This window comes from Helianthus annuus, chromosome 17 (assembly GCF_002127325.2).
Source record: "Helianthus annuus cultivar XRQ/B chromosome 17, HanXRQr2.0-SUNRISE, whole genome shotgun sequence".
Lineage (NCBI taxonomy): Eukaryota > Viridiplantae > Streptophyta > Magnoliopsida > Asterales > Asteraceae > Helianthus > Helianthus annuus.
The window spans coordinates 67,773,058-67,789,325 of NC_035449.2; positions in this window are offsets into that span (position 1 = coordinate 67,773,058).

Here is a 16,268-nt window from a genome sequence, read left to right on the forward strand (position 1 = left end):
ATCATAGTAAATATTTTGGTGTTTTAAGTATTGTTTTGGCATTTTTATTGTTTTTTAGATCAGGATACAGGTCTTTAATGTAAAAAACATCAGTAATTTTCTTGATTTTATTATATCAAGTGTTTTCTCATGTAGGATACAGACCTATAATGTGACAGGCAATTATGGCGTTTTGAAAAGATAAATAAATTTCAATTTTCCATGTAGTGACTTTTAATATAAATAAATGTTTGGCAATAATGATACCGTCTCTTTATTTTACTGTTTCTTTCAATTTTCATCTGTCAACTAGTGTTGATTTTTCTAGTAATACTTTGTTTGCGTTTTTTGGTGTTTTATATAGCAACATCGTGCTTTGCTAGTGTAACAACTCTCATTAAAAATAATACTTAGGATAATAATTATTCAATAAGGAAACCCTAATTGAGACACCCAAGTGATTCTGCATAAACCCTAAAATTTCCAGAACAATTGGAATCAGGATCAGGGCCCCTAAAACTCAAGGGGGTAAACCCTAGCCAACGATTATCAATATAACTCGTTGTCTAAATTCCATTTGAAAGAATTATCAAGTCAGCAAGCCTAGTCCCGAACCCAGCTACCCTATATATAGACTGCTTCCCTTACGAACCGTAAGGGAAATGGCTTACGGTCCGTAAGCATGTCCAAAAAATTACTATAAATAGCCGACATTGGTACTTGCATTCTGTTATTACTTCGATGAAGAAATTCGTTGTATACCTTACGTTATAGCAGAACAGTCCACAACACACACGATTCACGAATCGCTGCCCCAATCAGGGTAATAACTCGATCGCTATTACGATTCAACGTCTGATCGATTATAACTATCCAACGATTGTTTAAGTGCCACTCAAATTGAGTTTATACTTTGTTATTCACTGTGATTTCGACTTGAATGTTTGAGTGCTGTTCGAATTCGGACTATACTTTGTCGTTCGTTGTGAATCCGCTGAATTATTAAGTATTGCACTTTGTTAATCGTTGTGAGGGTTTAATCTCGTGAATTGACGTAACTGCTGTATTAGTTACTAACCCCGTTTGTGTGTATTGTGAATTAAATTAGGTTAAACAAGGCTAATCAGTAGGCTTATACTCTGCTCGTTAAATCTGCAATGTAAGTCATTCTCTTTTTATCAACTGTTTTACAAAACTGCAAGTTATTTTCCAAAGTTATAATTACAGGGATTAAGTCTATGTAATCACCAAATTACAGCCGGTATGTGAGGTTTTGTATACATTACTTGTTTCTCGTCACACTTGGACAAACGGGTGGCCAAGGGGTGATCTGACCACAGTCACAGACACCATTGGACAAATGGGCTAGCCAATGGATGGTCGAGTGACAAATACTGTGGGTAGTTGGTTGATATCAGAAACATTTTAATCGCTCTTAATACTGTGAATTATAGCAAATGAGTCGTTTTAGTAAAACTGAATGATTCACTCAGTATTTCCCCGCTGACAAAACCTTTTTCAAACATGTTTCAGGTGATTTGTTGTCAGCAAAGGAAAGTGCCGAGAAGCACTACCAGCTTAGAAAAGTGGCTCAATGTAAATAAATAAAGAAACATGTTTTGAGAAATAAAGATTTCCCTGTGAAATCACATTATTGTAAATTATGGGGTTTTATCCCTAAATTATGTAAACGGGCAGTTTTAATACTAAAAGATTCTGTTTTAAAAAGACTTCCGCTGTCGCCTAAATTAAATACCACGGGATTTCTGTCCCGCGGCTCCTGAAACGTGTCAAACCGGGTCGGGGGCCGTGACAGAAAAAGGTGGTATCAGAGCCACTGTTTTAAGCTTACTGATTTAAGCTCACTGTTTTAAGCCTATTAAAGTAATTGAAAAAAATACTTAGGAATTTCAATTACCATTCTGTGAATATATGCTTAATAACTGATTAATTGTTAAAATTACAGTATGGGTAAACAAAAGATTTCCGCTATCTACCACAAATTAGATAGTACACTTAAAGAAAAGGGAACCTCTTCCTCCAAATATCCAGCAGATCTAGAAGAAGGGATTTTAGTCCGTAAGGCAAACTATGAAAATCCTCTTACCCCAGAGAAAAGAAATTCAATTATTAGGAAGGGTCAGGAGAAAAAGAAACCCCAAGTCAAGAAAGTGAGGATTAATCCAGAAATCCAGGAATTAGGCAATGATTCACCTTGGGAAAATAGACTAGATGAGAAGTGGGCTAACCTCTATATGCTAGCCACTGTAGCAGAAAATGCAAATCTTTAAATTACCGACATCCTAAATCTAGTAATAACACTTCCCATTACCCAGCAAATAAATAAATAAATCCGAGTGTGTTTTCTTTCCTGTTATTTTTGTACAAATTAGTGTGCAATAAAACTTCAATGTTTATTTGTTAAACTTTGTTCCAAAGTTTTAACTTAGCATTCTTGTGCATTTTACATATATGCTACACAGCATGAGTGAGCTATCTGAAGCATTTCAGAATCTCAACCTCTACCCAGTACCAATTGAAGTCTCCCACAACTTCACTGGTTATATTGCTGACTTGGAGGAACCCATGGAATTCAAAGCTCCACCTCCGGAGAAAGCAAAACCTAAAAAGAGGAGAAGATATGTAGGATGGAGGAAAGTGCGCAGGAGAAAACCCACAACTAGGAGACTTCCTAAAATAGAAAATCCTGTGAGCAAAGGAAAAGAAATAGAGACCGGAGAGAGTTCTAAACAAGCAGAGATAGAAATAGGGGAAGATACTAGGCAAAAGGGAATAGAGATTGGAGAGAGCTCTAAACAACCTGAGGAGATCACCTTTCAAGAAGAAATAGACCGTCTACTGGAAAATTGTGATGTCATAGAACCTGTCAACAATAATCTCTACTCTTACCCTGCCACAGCCTAACTCCCAATAAACTTAGAACCAGCCATTCCAGACCCACTAATCCACACACGACCTTTAGGCCAAATGGAAGAATGGTGGACCAATGACTGGCAATTCCAAAACATGATAAATAGTCCTTATACTTTTCTCCCACAGCTTGATCCAGAACCTATCCCCAATCCGCCAATGAGCTATGAAAACTTAGCCGAACTTCGTCAGTTTGGTGAAGAACTGATAGGCACCGGGAATAGGATCCGGGAAATAGGGGAACAAATTTCCTGGAAGTATGACGAGAGGGAGCGTCACTACCAAACTGCCAGTTGATCAAAGAATAGTGGGGTTGGAAAGTCTGTTTGCATCATAACCATAATAGTAAAATCTAACTCTGTAAAATGGGAAATAAAACATTGTAAGATAAACAGGGTGCATGGAAGCATATATAATCTACGAAACAAAATGGAAGTCGAGGCATCGACAATTTTGATTATAGATGTGTGCTGTAAGATTTTATGTGGTTATGTGTGATTATTCTGTTATCAATAATTAGATACTAATAATTCATATCAATACTAATTAGCAGATAGAAAACGCTAATAATGAACCAGTTAATGAAGTAAATCAGTCTGAGCAAAATCAGGAAAATCAGTATATGACTAGGCAAGATATCGAGAACATTGTTGCTTAAGGGATAGCCAATGCTATTCCAGAAATTATGGCTGTTGCTCAAAAACCTGTTGAACCACAACAATTAATTCCTAGCAAACGTACTTCAGAAGATAACGGCAGTAACAACATAAATGGAGGAGGCAATCATGACGATCATGAACCACGACAGGACCCACTCCCTAAGAAAATGAAAGCTGCAATGCCTGGTTGCACTTACAAAGAATTTCTTGCCTGTAAACCAGCAGAATTTGCAGGTAATGAAGGGGCAACTGCAACACTGCGTTGGTTAGAGAAAACCGAAGCAGTAATTGCAATAAGTAAGTGTGCCGAAGAAGATATGGTGATGTATGCGTCCAATCTGTTCAAAGAAGGGGCGCTAGAATGGTGGAACACAGTGTTACAAGCAAAAGGAAGAAGGGTGGCCTATGCGATGAACTGGGAAGAATTTAAGAGTCTTGTAGAAAGAAAACTCTGTCCCGAATATGAAAAGGAACAAATGGCAAACAAGTTCCTGAGTCATCGTATGATAGGCGTAGACTGTCGAGGATATACTTCGACATTCTTCGAATATGCGAGAGTGGTACCTACCCTGGCTTCGCCAGAACCGGTACTCATTTCCCGTTATATTTGGGGATTAATCGGAGAAATCCGTAACATCGTTAAAGCTGCGAGACCACGCACTATTGACGATGCAGTTGAATTAGCAAATACCTTAACTTATGAACTGGTACGCACAAGGGAAGAAGATCGAAAGAAGGAATTGGCTCAGAAGATTACCCAAGGATTTCGTGTGGGTAATACTAAGAAAAGAGGAACAGGGCAATCCTCATTACCTCCTTTTTGCAGAACTTGCAAAAAGAAACACTATGGAAATTGCAATATAATCTGCAACTTTTGCAAGGCAAGAGGACATCGTGTAGAAGACTGCAGAAGGAAAACAGGAATCTGTTATAACTGCAGAGAACCAGAACATTTCCAATCTGAATGTCCTAAGTTAGCCAAACCAGCAGACAATAAAGCTAAAACGGCCGACGGAACTACCAAGAAAAATGCACGAGCATTTCAACTAACTACGCAAGAAGCCGAACTCATTCCAGATGTAATAGCGGGTACGTTCTTAGTACATAACATATATGCAAAAGTATTATTTGACTCTGGTGAAAACCAAAGTTTTATTAATACTTCATTTTGCCAAGCTCTCAAGCTACCATTAACCACCCTTAGGCAGATTTTTACAGTCGAAACGGCAGATGGGAATTCTGTTAACATAGATAAGGTCTTGCAAGAAGGAAAGATAGAACTTTTAGGCCATAAGTTTTCTGCAAACCTGTTACCTATGAAATTAGCCGGATTCGATGTAGTGTTAGGAATGGATTGGTTAGTAGCCAACCTTGCTCGAATCCTTTGTGATAAGAATTCCGTAGAAATCCGTACCCCTACAGGAGAAGTAATTTTAATCACAGGAGATAGACCTCGAAAGCCACTGAAAGTTATTTCAGTAATGAAGTTAGTTAGTTAGTTATTCAAGAAAGCAAGAAATGGTGTATATGATTTCTGTAATCATTAACACTCAAAGTAAGGAACTCCAGGACATCCCTATAGTTTCGGAATACCCAGACGTCTTTCCAGAAGAATTACCTGGGTTACCACCCGATAGGGAAGTAGAGTTTAGAATTCATCTAATTCCGGGTACTACACCAATAGCCAAGGCACCTTATCGATTAGCACCCACCGAAATGCTAGAATTGAAAAAGCAGTTAGACGAATTACTAAGCAAAGGATTTATACAACGTAGTTCATCCCCTTGGGGTGCACCAGTATTGTTTGTGAAAAAGAAAGACGGATCAATGAGAATGTGTATCGATTATAGGGAGCTGAATAAGGTTACAATTAAGAATCGATACCCATTACCTAGGATTGACGATCTTTTTGATCAACTTCAAGGCGCTAGGTATTTCTCTAAAATAGACTTAAGATCTGGATATCACCAGCTGAAAGTACAAGAAGAGGACATACCTAAAACTGCTTTCAGAACTAGGTATGGACATTATGAGTTTACAGTCATGCCCTTTGGACTAACAAATGCCCCAGCAGCATTTATGGACATGATGAATAGAATCTGTAAACCATATTTGGATAAATTTGTGATCGTTTTCATTGACGATATGCTCATTTATTCCAAAAGTCAGGAAGAACATTGTGAGCACCTACATGCACTCTTAACATTGTTAAGAAAGGAAAAGCTTTATGCCAAATTCTTGAAGTGTGAATTCTGGCTGCAGGAAGTACAATTTTTAGGGCACATGGTGAATCACGAAGGAATTCACGTAGATCCTGCTAAAATAGAAGCAATCACCAATTGGAAGGTTCCGCAAACAGCTATGGAAATTAGAAGTTTTCTAGGCTTAGCTGGATACTATAGACGATTTATTAAGGATTTCTCTAAGATAGTTGTACCTTTGACTAAGCTAACCTGTAAAGCAGTTAAGTTTGAATGGGGACCTAGACAAGAAGAAGCTTTTAAGATTCTAAAGCACAGATTGACAAATGCTCCAATTTTAGCTTTACCTGAAGGAACCGAAGGTTTTGAAATATATTGTGATGCTTCAAAATTAGGATACGGATGCGTGTTGATGCAACGCAAGAAGGTAATTGCGTATGCTTCTAGGCAATTGAAAAAGCACGAAGAAAATTATACAACTCATGACCTAGAGTTAGGAGCCATAATTTTTGCCCTTAAAATCTGGAGACATTATCTGTATGGAAGTAAGTTTACTATTTATACAGATCATAAAAGTTTAAGTACATATTTGGGCAAAAAGAGTTAAATATGAGGCAAAGCAGGTGGATGGAAATCCTAAGCGATTACGACTGTGATATTCAATATCATGAAGGAAAGGCGAACGTATGAAAGGTTACATAAAGGAACTAGAACAAGGAAAGGATGGAATTTGGAGATTCCACAAGAAACGAATTTGGGTACCTAAGCAGGGAGAATTAAGAAATAAGATTTTAGAAGAAGCTCATAAATCTAGATATACCATACATCCAGGAAACAATAAGATGTACCAAGATTTAAGATACAATTTCTGGTGGATAGGAATGAAAAAGGATATAGCTGAATATGTAACTAAGTGTCTCACTTGTTAACAAGTTAAGGCCGAACACCAGAAACCTTCAGGACTATTACAACCGTTAGAAATGCCTGTATGGAAATGGGAACTAATAACAATGGATTTTGTTACTAAGTTACCCAAAACCAGAAAAGGTAATGATGCTATTTGGGTAATTGTGGATCGATTAACCAAATCAGCTCATTTTCTACCAATAAAGGAAACCTTTAGCATGGAAAAGCTAGCCAAGTTGTATATAGATGAAGTAGTATCTTTACATGGAGTCCCACTCTCTATTGTATCAGATAGGGATAGTCGTTTCACTTCCCATTTCTGGACAAGTTTCCAAGAAGCAATGGGAACCCGACTAAATTTAAGTACTACATATCATCCTCAAACAGACGGACAAAGTGAAAGGACCATACAAACCCTGGAAGACATGCTCCGAGCATGTGTAATTGATTTTGGTGGTAATTGGGATAACCACTTACCCTTAAATTCTCCTATAACAATAGTTATCATTCAAGCATCGAAGCTGCTCCATTCGAAGCACTGTATGGACGCAAGTGCAGAACTCACGTTTGTTGGGCAGAAATAGGAGAAAGTCAATTATCAGGTCCAGAAATCGTACAAGAAACCACTGACAAGATAACACAAATCAAGGAAAGACTAAAGACGGCTAGAGATCGCCAGAAAGGCTACGCAGACAATCGCCTCAAGCCACTAGAATTTCTGGTAGGAGACAAAGTGCTTTTGAAAGTCTTTCCTTGGAAAGGAGTGGTACGATTTGGTAAGAAAGGAAAACTGAGTCCAAGATATGTTGGACCATTCCCAGTAATCCAACGAATAGGACCAGTAGCTTATCGTTTACAACTACCAGAAGAATTAGCTGGAGTACATGATGTGTTTCATGTATCCAATCTCAAGAAATATTTATCCGACGAATCCCTGGTAGTACCTCTTCAAGATATAGATGTAAATGAAAAGCTAAAATTTATAGAGAAACCACTAAAAATAAAAGACAGGAAGGTCAAGTTTCTCAAGCACAAGCGACTAGTACTAGTGAAGGTCAAATGGGATTCAAAGAGAGGACCAGAATACACTTGGGAGCTAGAATCCGAAATGAAGCGAAAATACCCTCATCTATTTCAGTAAATCTCGAGGACGAGATTTTTCTTAAGGTGGGGAGAATGTAACAACTCTCATTAAAAATAATACTTAGGATAATAATTATTCAATAAGGAAACCCTAATTGAGACACCCAAGTGATTCTGCATAAACCCTAAAATTTCCAGAACAATCGGAATCAGGATCAGGGCCCCTAAAACTCAAGGGGGGTAAACCCTAGCCAACGATTATCAATATAACTCGTTGTCTAAATTCCATTGGAAAGAATTATCAAGTCAGCAAGCCTAGTCCCGAACCCAGCTAACCTATATATAGACTGCTTCCCTTACGGACCGTAAGGGAAAATGGCTTACGGTCCGTAAGCATGTCCAAAAAATTACTATAAATTGCCGACATTGGCACTTGCATTCTGTTATTACTTCGACGAAGAAATTCGTTGTATACCTTACGTTATAGCAGAAACAGTCCACAACACACACGATTCACGAATCGCTGCCGCAATCAGGGTAATAACTCGATCGCTATTACGATTCAACGTCCGATCGATTATAACTATCCAACGATTGTTTAAGTGCCGCTCAAATTGAGTTTATACTTCGTTATTCACTGTGATTTCGACTTGAATGTTTGAGTGCTGATCGAATTCGGACTATACTCTGTCATTCGTTGTGAATCCGCTGAATTATTAAGTATTGCACTTTGTTAATCGTTGTGAGGGTTTAATCTCGTGAATTGACGTAACTGCTGTATTAGTTACTAACCCCGTTTGTGTGTATTGTGAATTAAATTAGGTTAAACAAGGCTAATCAGTAGGCTTATACTCTGCTCGTGAAATCTGCAATGTGAGTCATTCTCTTTTTATCAACTGTTTTACAAAACTCCAAGTTATTTTCCAAAGTTATAATTACAGGGATTAAGTCTATGTAATCACCAAATTACAGCCGGTATGTGAGGTTTTGTATACATTACTTGTTTCCCGTCACACTTGGACAAACGGGTGGCCAAGGGGTGATCTGACCACAGTCACAGACACCATTGGACAAATGGGCTAGCCAATGGATGGTCAAGTGACAAATACTGTGGGTAGTTGGTTGATATCAGAAACATTATAATCGCTCTTCATACTGTGAATTATAACAAATGAGTCGTTTTAGTAAAACTGAATGATTCACTCAGTATTTCCCCGCTGACAAAACCTTTTTCAAACATGTTTCAGGTGATCTGTTGTGAGCAAAGAAAAGTGCCGAGAAGCACTACCAGCTTAGAAATGTGGCTCAATGTAAATAAATAAAGAAACATGTTTTGGGAAATAAAGATTTCCCTGTGAAATCACATTATTGTAAATTATGGGGTTTTATCCCTAAATTATGTAAACGGGCAGTTTTAATACTAAAAGATTCTGTTTTAAAAAGACTTCCGCTGTCGCCTAAATTAAATACCACGGGATTTCTGTCCCGCGGCTCCTGAAACGGGTCAAACCGGGTCGGGGGCCGTGACAGCTAGCAATCGTTCTCACAGTTTTTCACACTATCAGGCGTTTTGATGTTTGTAGTTTTTGGCGTTTTATACTCATTTTTTTTAAATTAGTAGAGAATTAGATGATAAACAACAGAGAATAAGATAACAAACAATAGAAAATGAAAAAATTATAATCTAATTTCTCGTCCAAATCTTCACTGTCATCAGTCTCTTCTACTTTAACTTTTTTGGCGTTTTGAACCTGTTTTTGAATACCTTATGTAGATTCTTATTTTCCTACATAACGGACGCCTTTAGAAGATGATTATTTTTTGTGGCATCCTTTATGGTGGGTGATATATACTTGTTTGATGACATGTTGAAGATCAACGCCTACTCTAATGTATTGATCCCTTCATGCCATCAATATATCCATCAAGAACAAAGTGACATGATGTCATATCAGTGTCATCAGTCTCTTTTTCTTGAATATTTGTCCATCTCATTCAGCAAAAGATTATAGAAGTACCTAACTCAGAGAAGAATCCATTCAGTGAAACTTCATTCAGATCAATACTCAATATAAAAGAATCGAGGTTCCGCATCTGTGGCTTTTTTAACTATTATTTTTGGCGCTTTTAAAGTGAATGGTTTCTAGGAAATATGGCGTTTGTTTTTGGTTTTGTGATCAGTTGATTGTGCAGAGACGTCTCTCTTATAGGATGTTTTTGGCGCGTAGTTTAGGCATGATTTTATTTATAGTAAATGATACTAATAAAGTAGCCGTCTTTTCAGTTACTGTATATTTTTACTGTTTTTTTTTTTTTTTTGTTCAGCTTTTTATAAGTTTTTAGGGTCATAGACTTTCCATCTCCCAAGTTTGGCGTTTTTGAATGGCTTAAAGTAGTTTTTGGCATTTTTTTTTTCCATTTTTAGCTTTTATTAATTAATACTTCTGCAAACTACTTTCATTATATTTTGGGAGTTTTTGGCGTTTTTACTGCATTTATTGCGTTTCACATGCATTATGACTATTTGGCGTTTTATTAATATAATGTATTTTTTTTTATTCTAAGTTGAAAATACATAACAAACAACGGAAAAAGAAAATTAAAAAAATAAAAATAGAAACAATTCATCTTCCAAATCTTCACTGTCATCAGTCTCTGTCTTCTTTGAATCATGTTTGCTGGTGGTTTGGCTTAGCCATGCTTGTGTTTTTGTGGCCGTTTGGAAAGACAAAATGACATAAGTTTTTGTTTGAATATGTATCTTCAAACAACTCATCAATGTCATTCGTCTTTTCATGCCATTATAATATTCATCAATAACAAAACACAAAAAATGACATAAGTCTGACACCAGCATCTTTTTGTTTTTGATTTGTCCATCTCATGCAGCAAAATGTTATTTGAGTCACAGCACCTCAGGGAAGAATGCATTATCCGAAACTTTGGCGTAGAACAATATTTGAATATACAAGAAACGAGGCGCGTCCACGTAATAAAATTGATGTTATTTACGAAAACTCCACCGCGCCAATCTAGTCCATAGATTGTTTTGATCGGAAGATCCATAAGCGTTCTCACCGTTCTCACACTTTCTACCGTTTTTTTTTCTAAATTCCGACCCTATATATATATATATAGGATTATGTTCAAGAGTGAACACTAGTGTAGCTTGCGAACTGAGTGAACTAATCCTGGCCATACACGAGTGTAGATCAATGGCCAGGATTTGATAATGAAATACACTAGTGTATTTTACAATTTGATGATGAGATCCTGGCCATACAGTGTGTAGATCAATGGCCAGGATTTGTTCACTCAGTTCGCAAATATACTGGTGTTCACTCTAGAACCCCACCATATATATATATATATATATATATATATATGTAGTGAGAGAGAGAGAGAGAGAGGGGTTAACATACAAAAGCCCTTATCATACTTCTCGTACGCGACAATCGTATCCATCAGATCAGGGCTATAATCACGCATGGGACAGTTAATAACGCATGGATCAGTTTGTTTTGTGATAATCACGCATGGGGGCAATAATCACGCACGTTAAGTTGATCAAAATGTAATCACGCATGTTATCTATATTAATCACGCATGTTGTGTTTTGGTCGCGTACGTTAACGTTCGTTAAGCAGTGAAGTACATTATACTTTATATATACATATATATATATGTATATATATATATATAGGGTAAGGTTCATTTGAGAACCAAAATCTTACATGCATCAAAGGCCTTCATCTTAAGGACAAACGAGTCCAACATACAGACTCATGCAAGCATGTTTGTCATTGTCATGCGCAGACATTGATAGCCACACAAGTGTTACGGACACAAAACTCTACGAATACATAGTTTTACAAGCATAACGCTTTACACTTACGAAGTTTCACGAATACAGAGTTTTCATATAACATGCCAAAGAAAATGATTTTTAATTCGTTTTCTCAACAATATTTTAAAAACCGGTTATTCAAAAAGATTTATTTCAAATCTTTTACAAACAAACTATGAACTCCCTCAGCTTTATATTGATTTTTCGCATGTTTCTTTCTCAGGTTACTTTCTCAAATTATGGCACGGTTGGAATAGGAGAAACATTGGAGATTCAAGTACTTAGTGGGTGTTCGTTTTCTAGAAGTTTTAGCTTATTTGCTTTCGTTGTGCAATGAAGATACCGGTCCAGTCATGCCAAGCTCTGATATTTCGGGGTGTGACAGATGGTGGAGCAAAATAGCAATGAAAGAAGACATATGAATGTAAGGAATATATGTATATAAATAGATTGGTGTGTGATGATGTTTTTACAGTAATTGTGTATGTATATGTGAGAATCATGAAGATGGAGAACTAGGGTTTTTTTTCTACCTGTAACTTTTAGGCGTTGAACGATTGGAAAGAGAAAAAGGGGGCAAACCTTCCTCGGAAGGAGGACAGTGGTGTTCAAGAATTTATACTCAAGAATATTATTTATTTTTCTTTGTTACATTTCTACATTTTTATTTTTACATTTTATTTACAATAATTGACTAATTGTGTATGTATACATGCCACGTGGGTGGTGTCGTGGTGGCAGGTGGTGTAGGGTGGGTGGTGGAGGGTAGGTTACAGCGGTGGTGTGTGGTGGTAAGTGGAGAAACAGAGAGTGGTGAAAAAAAGAGATTGATTTTTTATGGAATATCTATGTATACATAAGTTTTTAATTACTTTTTCTTTATTTATTAAAATATTTCGTCCCATAATTAAGAGGAACCGTTCGTGTAGAATGGTGTGTGGAGTTTTTCAAAGGTGTAGGTGATATCAGTTAGATTTAGGAATATCGCTAAGAACTCCAATCTTATAATCAGATTATGTCTTCGGAATGCTAGCAATGAGTGCTAAACACGAGTCCTGAATGATACCGAGAGTATGCTTGAACTATAGTAAGGTTTAGGTTTAATTGAGGCGGTAGCGTTCCTGATAAGGGCTGAATACCCGGATAAAGAGGGTTTTAAAGGGGACGTTATCCCACACTGTGCAAATTAATGATAAAGCCTCTCGCTTATGTGACACATATGTGGTGGTGAAGTGACGTGATAAAACCCCATTCACACACCATATAGCATAAGACCTCGAGTAATGGGCACTATAGGGGCATTAAGTGTTGGTGCACTGAATGTCTGTTAACTGCGTCTTAATCGAGTCTTAGGTTTAGGTAGGATTGAACAGTGCACGGAAATCAAGATTAGGTGTTAGTTTGTAATTCCGCTTGAAAGTGGGCATGTCCACTTCAAGCGAAATCCGATGGTCTTGATATTCCGCTCCAAAAGACATTTAGGTGATTCCGCTCGAAACTTTATATGTGATTCCGCTTGAATCACTTGGAGCGAAATCAGATGGTTCCGCTTGAACCATTTCGAACGGAATCAGGAGTGCTATAAATAGGTGATAGGTTGTTTTCATTTGTAACTTTTGGAGCGAGATCATAGCCGAGGTGCTGTCAAAATTCTGTCAGAAAACATTGTAAAAGGCTTTAATTTCAGCAATAGAAAAGAGATTAAGAGGAAACAGGTTGTTGTGACTTTGTTTACTTTGATTCCGCCTCTGTAAACAAAGATGAACTGCTTTTACTGACTATTTAGGGTCACAACACGGGCCAACAAGTGGTATCAGAGCTCAGGACGAGGAGTTCATACCATAGCAGCTTTATTCTACCAGATTTTCTCATTTCTACTCACTTCTTCTCATACTTTTCTGATTTGAACTAGTTCTAGCGGTTGAAGTGGCCTGATTTTCGAATATATTGTGTAAAACATAGTGTTAACAAACCCTAGAAAGAATCAGATTAAAATTCGGATTAAAAATGGTAAAATATTGGTAAAAGCCTGATTCCGATTGAACAGGTATTCGCAGATTCCGCTTGAAACTATTGGCCATTTGAAGCAAATAGCTAAAATTCTGATTCCGCTTGAGTTTTGCTTGTTGATTTCGTTCGAAATCAGATCAATTCTGTTTCCGCTTGAAAGTTTTTATCTAATTTCGCTTGAATTTAGATCTGTTCTTATTCCGCTTAAAAGTTAAGTCTGATTCCGCTTGAAATCAAACTAAATCAGATTTTGCTTGAAATTTACTATCTGATCTCGCTTGAACATTTCTTGTTAATTTCGCTCGAAAGCTGATTCTGCTTGAATTAGCTGTTTTTCAAAATTTCAAAAATTTTCTAAGTGTTTGCTGATTTTTCAGGTACGTGCAAGATGGATGATCTATTCATGAACCCGTTTAGCGATATGTATGATTTTGCTGGAAATTCTGGAGACGATACTTCTTCTAGCAACACCAATGAGAACACGCCAAATACAAAAAAAAAGTTATCGGATGCTTTGGAAGTTGAAAGCGCATTTGGAACATATAACAAACCCCCGAAGTTGATGGCTATCGAAGAGTACAGTCAGTGAGCCAAGAAGTTTGACGATTGGTTGAGGGCCTTTGCTTATCCTAGCTGGAAGAGTCTTAAGAACGGATACAATGATGGAGGCAAAAATGGTGAAAGCTTAACATCACCTGAAGAAATAGATGCATTTGTCGCTGAGCAAAAATGCATTGCACTGGTATTTCAGTCTGTTCGAGAAGATATAATATCTTTGATCGAGTACAGCAGTTCTAAAGATCTCTGGAAAAAGTTAGAAGTTAAATGTTTGGGTATTGTAGAAATAGTGAAAAGTAAAAAGAAACTTCTAAGAAAAGAGTTTGATTTGTTTGGTTGTTTAAAGAATGAATCAGTTTGTAAAATGATTGAGAGATTTGGGCAGAAGCTGTTTCCGCCGCATGCTATACGCTCAACAGAGTTCTCACTGTCAAGAAGTTCAACAAAACATACTTTGAGTTAATCAATAACCACAAACCTAATTTGAAGTATCTTGAACCGTTCGGGTCACCCTGTACTGTTCTAGAGCATTATGGAAAGTTTGGTCTGAAGTGCATTGAGGGAATATTTGTTGGTTATGCAAGTCCTATGCGACGTATCTTCGTTCCAAGTGAGAAGCGGATTATTGAAGCTGCCAATGTTGAATGTTAAAAGCAATACTATGCCGCCGCATAATCCAGGAGATTCATGGCGTTATCACTATGACAAGTTGTGGGATTCGTTTGACATGAGGGAAGAACAAGAAGAAGAAGAAGAAGAAGAAGAAGAAGAAGAAGAAGAAGAGGAAGAAGAAGAAGATTTCTTAGACGAGTTGGATATTCTGCGAGAGTACGAGTCGCAGCAAAGGTTCCCAGCTGAGTATTTTAGACGACCACAAGAAACTTCGAATGATGATGAAGCTGGTCCAAGCAATGCTGGTGAACATGATGATGTCCAACAAGATGAATTTGCTCAAGATTATCAGTCGGCACAGAATGATAATCAAGAATCTGAGAACATGCCAATATTTGATCATGGTGATTCAGATTCTGAGGGGGAGCAGATTCAGATTTCAAGTCAAACAAACCCAGTCAGTAAACATGATGCAGATCAGAATGTTACTAATCTGGAAGGCGAGATAGATGTTTCAAGCGAAGTAATGCCAAGAACTCTTTCATACCATCCAGAGGAGCTGATCATAGGAGAACTACAATCAGGCGTTCGCACTAGACGTCAAATTGACCAAGGGCTTACTTGTTTTTATTCTACAGTAGCACCTTTACAAACTGATTTTTCACTAAGTTGTTTTATTTCACAGATCGAACCGTGAACATATAAAGAGGCGCTTACTGAAGATTCTTGGGTCAATGCGATGCAAGAAGAGTTAAGTCAATTTGAGAAGTTAGGTGTGTGGAAGTTAGTAGATTTACCAGATGGTCACAGGAAGATCAACACAAAATGGGTGTTTAAGTGTAAAAGAGATGATCGAGGAGTTGTTGTACGTAACAAGGCTCGACTCGTAGTCCAGGGTTTCAGTCAACAGGAGGGGATAGATTTCACTGAAGTGTATGCACCTGTAGCTCGACTGGAAGCGATCAGAATCTTCCTAGCATTTGCATCGTGGAAAAACTTCAAAGTATATCAGCTAGATGTAAAGTCGACGTTTCTTTACGGGAAGGTAAAAGAGGAGGTATATGTCGGACAGCCACCGGGCTTTACCGATCCAATCCACAAAAAAAGGTCTACTTGTTGGACAAAGCGTTGTATGGTTTACACCAGGCCCCGAGAGCTTGGTACGAGACTTTGTCAAACACCTACTAGCCAACAGCTTCATTCGTGGAAAAGTGGATGCTACTCTCTTCACCAGAGAGGTCGACGGACATCTTCTGATAGTTCAGATATATGTGGATGACATAATATTTGGGTCAACAAATGAGAATTTGTGCAAAGACTTTGAACAAGTGATGAAGTAAAAGTTTGAAATGTCATTGATGGGGGAGATGAAATTCCTTTTGGGTCTTCAAGTTGATCAACTACCTGAAGGAATATTCATTCACCAGACGAAGTACGTTCATGATATTCTAGAGAAATTTGGGATGTCAGGTTCTACTCCAG